Genomic DNA, 13,204 nt, shown 5'->3' with positions numbered 1-13,204 from the left:
CTAAGTTGTGAAATAATAAGACTTAAAATAATTAATAAAAATATTTAAAAAATTTAAATAATGAAATAAATGAATAATAAATACATACAAAAATGATCACTCCTATCATGAAATATATAACTAAATTATGAAACAATTAAAACATAATAAGTTTTAATAAGTACTTAAAGAATTAAATCAAAAATTTATTTGTGAAATAATTAGATTGTGGAATAATTAAATAATGAAATCGTGACATAATGTAATGTCATGTAATACATAAATAATAATAAAAACAAATACTTAAACCATTAAATAAATACATTAATCCAAAAAAAATTAAATGCTGAAATAATTTAATCATTAAATAATTAATTAAAGAACAATAATTCTTAAATCATAAAATAAACAATTAAATAAAAAATAAAATAATTATTTAAACCGCGAAATAAATACATTAATTGCAAAAATAAATATATTGTGGAATAATTAAATTTTGAAATAATGAAATCATTAATAAAAACTTTAAACAATTCTTAAATCATGAAATAAATAAATGACTAAACAATAAAATATTACTTAACTCATGACATAAATAACTGAACTGGGCAAAAATGTATTGTTGAAATAATTAAATAAATTACATTTTTAATTAACACAAATCAGTCTTAACATGTGAAATAATTATATAATAAATAAAAAAGGAAATAATTTCTTGAATCATGAAATTATTAAGATAAGAAATGAATAAATAATTGATTAAATGCTGAAACAAGTTTTTAAATTGTGAAATATTTAACTCAATATTTCAACAAATATATAATCCTACAATGAATTAATTAATTAATGATACATTTCATAACACATTTATGTATTTAATTTAAATTTGTATTGATTAAGTAGTTGTATTAAGATGTATTTATTTATCTAACAAACAATATTATATAAAGTCAAGTTGGATATACTTTAGAGTAGTCAGCGTGCAGCTTAGTACAGATTTAACATCAACACATGATTGCGTAAACAATTGAAAGATAAATTCCACATCTGGACTCCTTGCTTCACAATACATTGATCTGAACCTCATCGAACCGCAGCTCCCCAGTGCCAGCAGCACTCATGCACCACGCTTGATTGTAGACAATACACAATGATATTCTACTCGCCTGTGTTGCCAGATGCCAAACTCTTGTAAACTCGCACAAAACTTTCTTTATGATGTCATGCTGGACAATTAAAGAGCCACAAAACACCAGTCGAAATGATATAAATTCATGAAGCACAGGTTCATGAATTTATTGTGTTGTAATATTCTAGATAGTTATCCTGGATCAGTTGAAACAATATGTTGAATTGTCAATGACAAGGATTTTGGGCAGTGTTTAGAGACAGTCTACTTTGAATCATGGTACTAAATGAAAACGTTGCAGATTTGTGAGTCAGTATCGTCAACTTATAGATTTTTATCCTTAACACTCATGGGAAAACATGTAGTGCCAAATGGATAGGACTATGATTAGTTACAAAACCCAAAACTATAGTGAAGTTGGCAGGATGTGTAAATGGTAAATAAAAACAGAATACAATGATTTGCAAATCCTTTCAACTTATATTCAATTGAATGGACTGCAAAGACAAAAAATGTAATGTACATACTGGGTAACTTGATTTTATTTTATTTTTTTGGCAAATAATCATTAACTTATAATTTAATGGCAGCAACACGTTGCAAAAAAAAATTGTCACAGGGGCATTTTTACCACTGTGTTACATGGCCTTTCCTTTTAACAACACTCAGTAAACGTTTGGGAACTGAGGAGACACATTTTTGAAGCTTTTCAGGTGGAATTCTTTCCCATTCTTGCTTGATGTACAGCTTAAGTTATTCAACAGTCCGGGGGTCTCCGTTGTGCTATTTTAGGCTTCATAATGCGCCACACATTTTCAATGGGAGACAGGTCTGGACTACAAGCAGGCCAGTCTAGTACCCGCACTCTTTTACTACGAAGCTACACTGTTGTAACACATGGCTTGGCATTGTCTTGCTGAAATAAGCAGGGGCGTCCATGATAATGTTGCTTGAATGACAACATATGTTGCTTCAAAACCTGTATGTACCTTTCAGCATTAATGGTGCCTTCAAAGATGTGTCAGTCACCCATGCCTTGGGCACTAATATACCCCCATACCAACACAGATGCTGGTTTTTCAACTTTGCACCTAAAACAGTCCGGATGGTTCTTTCCCTCTTTGGTCACGATGTCCACAGTTTCCAAAATAAATTTGAAATGTGGACTCGTCAGACCACAGAACACTTTTCCACTTTGCATCAGTCCATATTAGATGAGCTCGGGCTCAACGAAGCCGGCGGCGTTTCTGGGTGTTGTTGATAAATGGCTTTCGCTTTGCATAGTAGAGTTTTAACTTGCACTTACAGATGTAGCGACCCACTGTAGTTACTGACAGTGGTTTCCTAAGGTGTTCCTGAGCCCATGTGGTGATATCCTTTACACACTGATGTCAAGCTAACACAAAACTGTGCATAATTCATGCCAATGCCAGAAAATGAATATACACGTGATAAAATAGTAAGTAATACGCATTGGAATTATTTAAAACTAAATTGTATATAAAACATTTTTAAACATACAAGAAATTAAGTAAAATACTACAAAACCCTAAAGCAGTGAAGTTGTCACGTTGTGTAAATGGTAAATAAAAACAGAATACAATGATTTGCAAATCCTTTTCAACTTATATTCAACTGAATAGACTGCAAAGACAAGATACTTAATGTTCGAACTGGAAAACATTGTTATTTTTTGCAAATCTTACCTCATTTGGAATTTGATGCCTGCAACATGTTTTAAAAAAGCTGGCACAAGTGGCAAAAAAGACTGAGAAAGTTGAGGAATGCTCATCAAACATTTATTTGGAATATCCCACAGGTGAACGGGCTAGTTGGGAACAGGTGGGTGCCATGATTGGGTATAAAAGCAGCTTCCATGAAATGCTCAGTCATTCACAAACAAGGGCGAGGGTCACCACTTTGTGAACAAATGCCTGAGCAAATTGTCGAACAGTTTAAGAACAACATTTCTCAACCAGCTATTGCAAGGAATTTAGCGATTTCACCATCTACGGTCAGTAATATCATCAAAAGGTTCAGAGAATCTGGAGAAATCACTGCACGTAAGCGGCAGGGCCGAAAACCAACATTGAATGCCCGTGACTTTCGATCCCTCAAGCGGTACTGCGTCAAAAAGCGACATCAGTGTGTAAAGGATATCACCACATGGGCTCAGGAACACTTCAGAAACCCACTGTCAGTAACTACAGTTGGTCGCTACATCTGTACGTGCAAGTTAAAACTCTACTATGCAAAGCCAAAGCCATTTATCAACAACACCCAGAAACGCCGCCGGCTTCGCTGGGCCCGAGCTCATCTAAGATGGACTGATGCAAAAGGGAAAAAGTGTTCTGTGGTCTGACGAGTCCACATTTCAAATTGTTCTGGGAAACTGTGGACGTCGTGTCATCCGGACCAAAATTCTAAGTTAATGATTATTTGCAAAAAAAAAAGTAAGTTTCTCAGTGTGAACATTAAATATCTTGTCTTTGCAGTCTGTTCAATTGAATATAAGTTGAAAAGGATTTGCAAATCATTGTATTCTGTTTTTATTTACCATTTACACAACGTGCCAACAACGGTTCGAATTAGATGAGAAATGTGGGATATGCAGTCGATTGTATATTTCCCATTCATTGTCAAAGGGGAGAAAATTCCTGCAAATTCCGGCAAAACCGGGAATTTTGGTAAAATGGAAATCATGTTTTGGGTTCGATACTTCCAAAATGTCGTGTGTGTGGATGGTTGAAGTCGGGTAAAAATGCAACATTTTTAATATGTCCATACATTTGAATGGGAACTCTCTAGAAATTTGGTAATTTTTAGGGAAAACCGTGAATTTAAAAAAATATTGATACGAGCACAATTGTTGTAGTTAATACAAATGGGTTTATGAAGGGATTTTTCAAAATGATTGAAAAATGTTGACGTAGTAACAGTTTGAAATTGAATGGGTATCTCGGAATTCCTGGAATTTCGGAAAAAAACGGGAATTTGAACAAAAACTTCAAAAAGATAACTTTTGTTGTCCTAACTAAGGAATATTTCGAATGTTGAATGGTCAAAAACGGTCGAAAAATTTGGACTGTGAAAACTTTCCAGGAAGAGGAAAATTCTGGAATTTTTGGTAGTTTGATTGTCCAAGGTGAGTGGGGGTGTGGATGGTGGAAAGGTTTGAATCGGTTGAGAAATGTGGGATATGGAGAGGTTTGTATAGTGCCCTTTTTTTTTTTCAATGGGGGGAAATTCCTGGTAATTCTGGGTAATCAGTGAATTTTTGAAGGGTGGGGTAAATGCTGGCTTGAAAGTCCAGGGTGAGTGGAGTGGGAATTTAGGGAAAACCGGGAATTTTTAAAAATATTGATAAGAGCACAATTGTCGTAGATAATACGAATGGGTTTATGAAGGAATTTTTCAAAATGATTGAAAATGTTGACGTAGTAACAGTTTGACATTGAATGGATATCTCAGAATTCCTGGAATTTCTGAAAAAGAATGGGAATTTGAACAAAAACTAAAAAAAGATCACTTTTGTTGTCCTAACTAAGAGGAATGTTTTGAATGTTGAATGGTCAAAAACGGTCGAAAAATTTGGACTGTGAAAACTTTCCAGGGAGAGGGAAATTCAGGAATTTTTGGTAGTTTGATTGTCCAAGGTGAGTGGGGGTGTGGATGGTGGAACGGTTTGAATCGGTTGAGAAATGTGCGATATGGAGAGGTTTGTATAGTGCCCTTTTTTTTTTTCGATGGGGGGAAATTCCTGCTAATTCTGGGTAATCAGGGAATTTTCGGAAGGGAGGGGGAAATGCTGGCTTGAATTTCCAGGGTGAGTGGAGTGGGAATTTAGGGAAAACCGGGAATTTATTTAAATATTGATACAAGCACAATTGTCGTAGATAATACAAATTGGTTTATGAAGGAATTTTTCAAAATGATTGAAAATGTTGACGTAGTAACAATTTGACATTGAATGGGTATCTCGGAATTCCTGGAATTTCCCCAAAAAAAACGGGAATTTGAACAAAAACTAAAAAAAGAGCACTTTTGTTGTCCTAATTAAGAGGAATGTTTTGAATGTTGAATGGTCAAAAACGGTCGGAAAATTTGGACTGTGAAAACTTTCCAGGAAGAGGGAAATTCTGGAATTTTTGGTAGTTTGATTGTCCAAGGTAAGTGGGGGTGTGGACGGTGGAACGGTTCGAATCCGTTGAGAAATGTGGGGTATAGAGAGGTTTGTATAGGGCCCATTTTTTTTCAATGGGGGGGAAATTCCTGGTAATTCTGGGTAATCAGGGAATTTTCGGAGGGGGGGGATGCTGGCTTGAATGTCCAGGGTGAATAAAGTGAGAATTTAGGGAAAACCGGGAATTTTTTAAAATATTGATACAAGCACAATTGTCGTAGATAATACGAATTGGTTTATGAAGGAATTTTTCAAAATGATTGAAAAATGTTGACGTAAAAACAGTTTGACATTGAATGGGTATCTCTGATTTCCTGGAATTTCGAAAAAAACGGGAATTTGAACAAAAACTAAAAAAAGATCACTTTTGTTGTCTAACTAAGAGGAATATTTTGAATGTTGAATGGTCAAAAACGGTCGAAAAAATTTGGACTGTGAAAATTTTCCAGGAAGAGGGAAATTCTGGAATTTTTGGTTGTTTTATTGTCCAACGGGAATGGGGGTGTGGATGGTGGAACGGTTTGAATCGGTTGAGAAATGTGGGATATGGAGAGATTTGTATAGGGCCCATTTTTTTTTCAATGGGGGTGGGGGGGGGATTCCTTGTAATTCTGGGTAATCAAGGAATTTTTGGAGGGGGGGAGGGGGTATGCTGACTTGAATGTCCAGGGTAAATGGAATGGGAATTTAGGGAAAACCGGGATTTTTTTAAATATTGATACGAGCACAATTGTCGTAGATAATACGAATGGGTTTATGAAAGAATTTTTCAAAATGATTGAAAAATGTTGACATAGTAACAGTTTGACTTTGAATGGGTATCTCGGAATTCCTGGAATTTCGGAAAAAAACGGGAATTTGAACAAAAACTAAAAAAAGATCACTTTTGTTGTCTAACTAAGAGGAATATTTTGAATGTTGAATGGTCAAAAACTTTGGACTGTGTAAACTTTCCAGGAAGAGGGAAATTCTGGAATTTTTGGTAGTTTGATTGTCCAAGGTGAGTGGGGGTGTGGATGGTGGAATGGTTTGAATCCGTTGAGCAATGTGGGGTATAGAGAGGTTTGTATAGGGCCCATTTTTTTTCAATGGGGGGGAAATTCCTGGTAATTCTGGGTAATCAGGGAATTTTCGGAGGGGGGGGGGGATGTTGGCTTGAATGTCCAGGGTGAGTGGAGTGAGAATTTAGGGAAAACCGGGAATTTTTTAAAATATTGATACGAGCACAATTGTCGTAGATAATACGAATGGGTTTATGAAGGAATTTTTCAAAATGATTGAAAAATGTTGACGTAGTAACAGTTTGACATTGAATGGGTATCTCGGAATTCCTGGAATTTTGGGGGAAAAAAACGGGAATTTGAACAAAAACCAAAAAAATATCACTTTTGTTGTCCTAACTAAGAGGAATGTTTTTAATGTTAAATGGTTAAAAACGGTCAAAAAATTTGGACTGTGAAAACTTTCCAGGAAGAGGGAAATTCAGGAATTTTTGGTAGTTTGATTGTCCAAGGTGAGTGGGGGTGTGGATGGTGGAACGGTTTGAATCGGTTGAGAAATGTGGGATATGGAGAGGTTTGTATAGTGCCCATTTTTTTTTCAATGGGGGGAAATTCCTGGTAATTCTGGGTAATCAGTGAATTTTTGAAAGGTGGGGTAAATGCTTGCTTGAAAGTCCAGGGTGAGTGGAGTAGGAATTTAGGGAAAACCGGGATTTTTTTTTAAATGTGAAAACTTTCCAGGAAGAGGGAAATTCTGTAACTCTAGGTAGTTTGATTGTCCAAGGTGAGTGAGGGTGTGGACTGTGTAACGGTTCGAATCGGTTGAGAAATGTGGGAATTGTGCAAGCTCGAAAAATGGTCGTTCATTTTCAATAGTCAAAATGAACGGGGGAAAACTGGGAATTCTGCTAGCATGCTAGCATGCTAACCTTGCGAGACAGTTTTTCAGCCGTACACCTTTAGAGTATATAACTTGGCACTTGACACGGGCTAACTTCTCGAGCCAATTTTTCAGCCGTACACTTCAAATTCACTCGGTATGTGACGCTCGTGAACTATTAACATGCTAACATTAGCATGCTAAAGTTAGCATGCACATTTTATTTTTTTTAGTTAATTTTGTACGCATACGCCTCAGAGTCATATAAGCTGCCACTTGTCGCTTGCCAGCTGAATTATTATTTGCTAGGTAGATGTTTTTGTAGAGCGCTAATAGGCGGAATAAAGCGACTCCTATTGGCTCCATTTTTAGCTGACTTTTGCTAGTGTTTTTTTACTATTTACAATGCATGAAAAAACGTGTTTTTGTCCCACAAAAGGATTGTGAATGATAGACAAATTTAAAAAACAAATCCAATTCCCCTTTAAAATAATACGATGTATTATTATTTTTACGTGTCTGTCCTTAGTTGCTATATGATGATGGGGTAATGTCGCCATAGCGCTCACAGTCATAACGGCATCACAATCGCACCTTTGTCGTTCATCATCGTGGTCGTCAGCTGTTGCGTGCCTTCTTGTTTTTATTATTGTCACGTCACCGTGAGGGGGCGGTGTGGTCATCAACCTCAGGTACTACATTCAGACCGCCCACAGCGCCGTTTGCGTGAGGATAAAAGGCTGAAACGATGCGTTTCGTCGCCATTTCTACCTAAAAATGTTCCTGTAATCGATCATTTAATGACTCATTGAAATAATGTTTATTATACTTTCATCTTTTTTTTCTCGAATATACAAACCCCGTTTCCATATGAGTTGGGAAATTGTGTTAGATGTAAATATAAACGGAATACAATGATTTGCAAATCCTTTTCAACCCATATTCAATTGAATGCACTACAAAGACAACATATTTGATGTTCAAACTCATAAACTTTATTTTTTTTTGCAAATAATCATTAACTTAGAATTTCATGGCTGCAACCCGTGCCAAAGTAGTTGGGAAAGGGCATGTTCACTACTGTGTTACATGGCCTTTCCTTTTAACAACACTCAGTAAACGATTGGGAACTAAGGAGACACATTTTTTAAGCTTCTCAGGTGGAATTCTTTCCCATTCTTGCTTGATGTACAGCTTAAGTTGTTCAACAGTCCGGGGGTCTCCGTTGTGCTATTTTAGGCTTCATAATGCGCCACACATTTTCAATGGGAGACAGGTCTGGACTACAGGCAGGCCAGCCTTGTACCCGCACTCTTTTACTATGAAGCCACGTTGATGTAACACGTGGCTTGGCATTGTCTTGCTGAAATAAACAGGGGCGTCCATGGTAACGTTGCTTGGATGGCAACATATGTTGCTCCAAAACCTGTATGTACCGTTCAGCATTAATGGCGCCTTCACAGATGTGTAAGTTACACATGTCATGGGCACTAACACACCCCCATACCATCACAGATGCTGGCTTTTGCGCCTATATCAAGCCCAGCGAAGCCGACGGCGTTTCTGGGTGTTGTTGATAAACGGTTTTCGCCTTGCATAGGAGAGTTTTAACTTGCACTTACAGATGTAGCGACCAACTGTAGTTACTGACAGTGGGTTTCTGAAGTGTTCCTGAGCCCATGTGGTGATATCCTTTACACACTGATGTTGCTTGTTGATGCAGTACAGCCTGAGGGATGGAAGGTCACGGGCTTATTAGCTGCTTACGTGCAGTGATTTCTCCAGATTCTCTGAACCCTTTGATGATATTACGGACCGTAGATGGTGAAATCCCTAAATTCCTTGCAATAGCTGGTTGAGAAAGGTTTTTCTTAAACTGTTCAACAATTTGCTCATGCATTTGTTGACAAAGTGGTGACCCTCGCCCCATCCTTGTTTGTGAATGACTGAGCATTTCATGGAATCTACTTTTATACCCAATCATGGCACCCACCTGTTCCCAATTTGCCGGTTCACCTGTGGGATGTTCCAAATAAGTGTTTGATGAGCATTCCTCAACTTTATCAGTATTTATTACCACCTTTCCCAACTTCTTTGTCATGTGTTGCTGGCATCAAATTCTAAAGTTAATGATTATTTGCAAAAAAAAAAAAATGTTTATCAGTTTGAACATCAAATATGTTGTCTTTGTAGCATATTCAACTGAATATGGGTTGAAAAGTATTTTCAAATCATTGTATTCCGTTTATATTTACATATAACACAATTTCCCAACTCATATGGAAACGGGGTTTGTATATTTTAGGAGTTCAATGAAGGCAAAAAGTTGCGTTTCAGGTCATTTTCTGGTTAAAGTGTGAACCCGTTTGTAATATTCTACTTTTTTGACAAAATGTCATAAAATACTGATTTGATATTTTTTTTGTTCTGGTTCAAGTGTGAACCAGTTGTTTATAATATTCGACTTTTTTGAGCTAAATCATCAAAATTTCAAAATATATTCATGAAATATTTCAATCTGTATGGAATATCCTCGCGATTAAAAAAAAAAATGTAACTCCTAAAATAAATGTGATTATCAAAATGTATTGTATACACAAACAAGTTTATTGGTTAAAGTCCTGTATTTTGTTTTTACTTTATTCATAAAAAGTAAAATCAACAATAAGTATAATCCAAAAATATAATCACCAAACCATTGAAAATGTTCAAATCAAATATATCGGTATCAGTATCGGCAGTGCTGGCCTTGGTATCGCTCGACAGTGTGCAGTATCGGCCGGGATAGCGGTAATAATAACGGTAGTGTGAACCAGTTGTTTATAATATTCGACTTTTTTGACAAATGTCATAAAATACTGATTATATTTTTTTTATTAGCTTAAAGCTAAATCATCAAATTTTCAAAATATAATAATGAAATAGTTCAATCTATATAAATTATCCTCGTGATTTTAAAAAAATTGAACTCCTAAAATAAAAGTGGTTATCAAAATGTAATTTATACACACACAAGTTTATTATTAAACTCCTGTATTTAGTTTTTACTATTATCATAAAAAGTATAATCAAAAATAAGTTAAATCAAAAACCATTGAAAATGTTCAAATAAAATGTATCGGTATAAGTATCGGCAGTGCTGGCCTTGGTATCGCTCGACAGTGTGCAGTATCGGCCGGGCTAGTGGTAATAATAACGGTAGTGTGAACCAGTTGTTTATAATATTCGATTTTTTTGACAAATGTCATAAAATACAATTTTTTTTTTGTTAGCTTAAAGCTAAATCATCAAAATTTCAAAATATAATAATGAAATATTTCAATCTGTATAGAATATCCTGGCAATTAAAAAAAAAATTGAACTCCTAAAATTAATGTGGTTATCAAAATGTAATTCATACACAAACAAGTTTATTGGTTAAAGTCCTGTATTTTGTTTTGACTATAATCATAAAAAGTATAATCAACAATAAGTATAATAAGTATAATCCAAAAATATAATCACGAAACCATTGAAAATGTTCAAAATCAAATGTATCGGTATATCATGTATGTATGTCATCAAAATTTCAAAATATAATAATGAAATATTTCAATCTGTATGGAATATCTTCGTGAATTTGTTTTAATTGAACTTCTAAAATAAATGTGGTTATCAAAATTATTAAAGTCCTGTATTTTGTTTTGGCTATAATCATGAAAAGTATAATAAAAAATAACTATAATAAGTCTCATCAAAAACCATTGAAAATGTTTAAATCAAATGTATCGGTATCAGTATCGGCAGTGCTGGCCTTGGTATCGCTCGACAATGTGCAGTATCGGCCGGGATAGCGGTAATAATAACGGTAGTGTGAACCAGTTGTTTATAATATTCGACTTTTTTGACAAATGTCATAAAACACTGATTATATATTTTTGTATTAGCTTAAAGCTAAATCATCAACATTTATAAATATATTCATGAAATATTTCAATCTGTGTAGAATATCCTCGTTATTTTTTTTTTTTTAATTGAACCCCTAAAATAAATGTGGTTTTCAAAATGTATTAAAGTCCTGTATTTTGTTTTGACTATTATCATAAAAAGTATAATCAAATAAGTATAATAAGTCTAATCAAAAACAATTGAAAATGTTCAACTATGTATCGTTATCGGCAGTGCTGGCCTTGGTATCGCTCGACGGTGTGCAGTATCGACCGGGCTTGTGGGATAGCGGTAATAATAACGGTAGTGTGAACCAGTTGTTTATAATATTCAACTTTTTTGACAAATGTCATAAAATACTGATTTTTTTTTTGTTAGCTTAAAGCTAAATCATCAAAATTTCAAAATATATTTATGAAATATTTCAATTCGTATAGAATATCCTCGCAAATTTTTAAAAATTGAACTTCTAAAATAAATATGATTATCAAAATGTAATTTATACACAAATAAGTTTATTGGTTAAAGTCCTGTATTTTGTTTTTACTATAATCACAAAAAGTATTATCAAAAATAAGTATAATAAGTATAATTCAAAAATTTAATCACAAAACCATTGAAAATGTTCAACTATGTATCGGTATCGGCAGTGCTGGCCTTGGTATCGCTCGACAGTGTGCAGTATCGGCCGGGATGGTAATAATAATGATAATGTGAACCAGTTGTTTATAATATTCGATTTTTTTGACAAATGTCATAAAATGCTGATTTTTTTTGTTAGCTTGAAGCTAAATCATCAAAATGTCAAAATATAATAATGAAATATTTCAATCTGTATGGAATATCCTCGTGAATTTTTTTTAATTGAACTTCTAAAATAAATGTGGTTATTAAAGTCCTGTATTTTGTTTTGGCTATAATCATGAAAAGTATAATCAAAAATAACTATAATAAGTATAATCAAAAACCATTGAAAATGTTTAAATCAAATGTATCGGTATCAGTATCGGCATAGCTGGTCTTGGTATCGCTCGACAGTGTGCAGTATCGGCCGGGATAGCGGTAATAATAACGTAGTGTGAACCAGTTGTTTATAATATTCGACTTTTTTAAAAAATGTCATGAAATACTGATTATATATTTTGTTTATTAGCTTAAAGCTAAATCAACAAATTTTCAAAATATAATAATAGTTCAATCTGTATAGAATATCGTGTGTTTTTTTTTTTAAATTGAACTCCTAAAATAAATGTGGTTATCAAAATGTATTAAAGTTCTGTATTTTGTTTTACTATAATCATAAAAAGTGTAGTAAGTATAATCAAAAACCATTGAAAATGTTCAACTATGTATCGGTAGTGCTGGCCTTGGTATCGCTCGACGGTGTGCAGTATCGGCCGGGCTAGTGGGATAGCGGTAATAATAACGGTAGTGTGAACCAGTTGTTTATAATATTCAACTTTTTTGACAAATGTCATAAAATACTGATTTTTTTTTGTTAGCTTAAAGCTAAATCATCAAAATTTCAAAATATATTTATGAAATATTTCAATTCGTATAGAATATCCTCGCAAATGTTTTAAAATTGAACTTCTAAAATAAATGATTATCAAAATGTAATTTATACACAAATAAGTTTATTGGTTAAAGTCCTGTATTTTGTTTTTACTATAATCACAAAAAGTATTATCAAAAATAAGTATAATAAGTATAATTCAAAAATTTAATCACAAAACCATTGAAAATGTTCAACTATGTATCGGTATCGGCAGTGCTGGCCTTGGTATCGCTCGACAGTGTGCAGTATCGGCCGGGATGGTAATAATAATGATAATGTGAACCAGTTGTTTATAATATTCGATTTTTTTGACAAATGTCATAAAATGCTGATTTTTTTTGTTAGCTTGAAGCTAAATCATCAAAATGTCAAAATATAATAATGAAATATTTCAATCTGTATGGAATATCCTCGTGAATTTTTTTTAATTGAACTTCTAAAATAAATGTGGTTATCAAAATTATTAAAGTCCTGTATTTTGTTTTGGCTATAATCATGAAAAGTATAATCAAAAATAACTATAATAAGTCTAATCAAAAACCATTGA

At 33.8% G+C, this 13,204-nt stretch overlaps 1 protein-coding gene across 6 annotated transcripts in view; it reads right to left on the bottom strand.

The window, feature by feature from the left end:
- Positions 1–13,204, bottom strand: part of LOC133617559 (deoxyribonuclease-1-like) — a 241,866-nt gene that overhangs the window by 225,498 nt on the left and 3,164 nt on the right. The gene's annotated exons all lie outside the window — the stretch shown is intronic.

This window comes from Nerophis lumbriciformis, linkage group LG18, assembly GCF_033978685.3.
Source record: "Nerophis lumbriciformis linkage group LG18, RoL_Nlum_v2.1, whole genome shotgun sequence".
NCBI lineage: Eukaryota > Metazoa > Chordata > Actinopteri > Syngnathiformes > Syngnathidae > Nerophis > Nerophis lumbriciformis.
The sequence above is the reverse complement of the archived record's forward strand: the minus strand, read 5'-3'. Positions and strand labels throughout refer to the sequence as shown.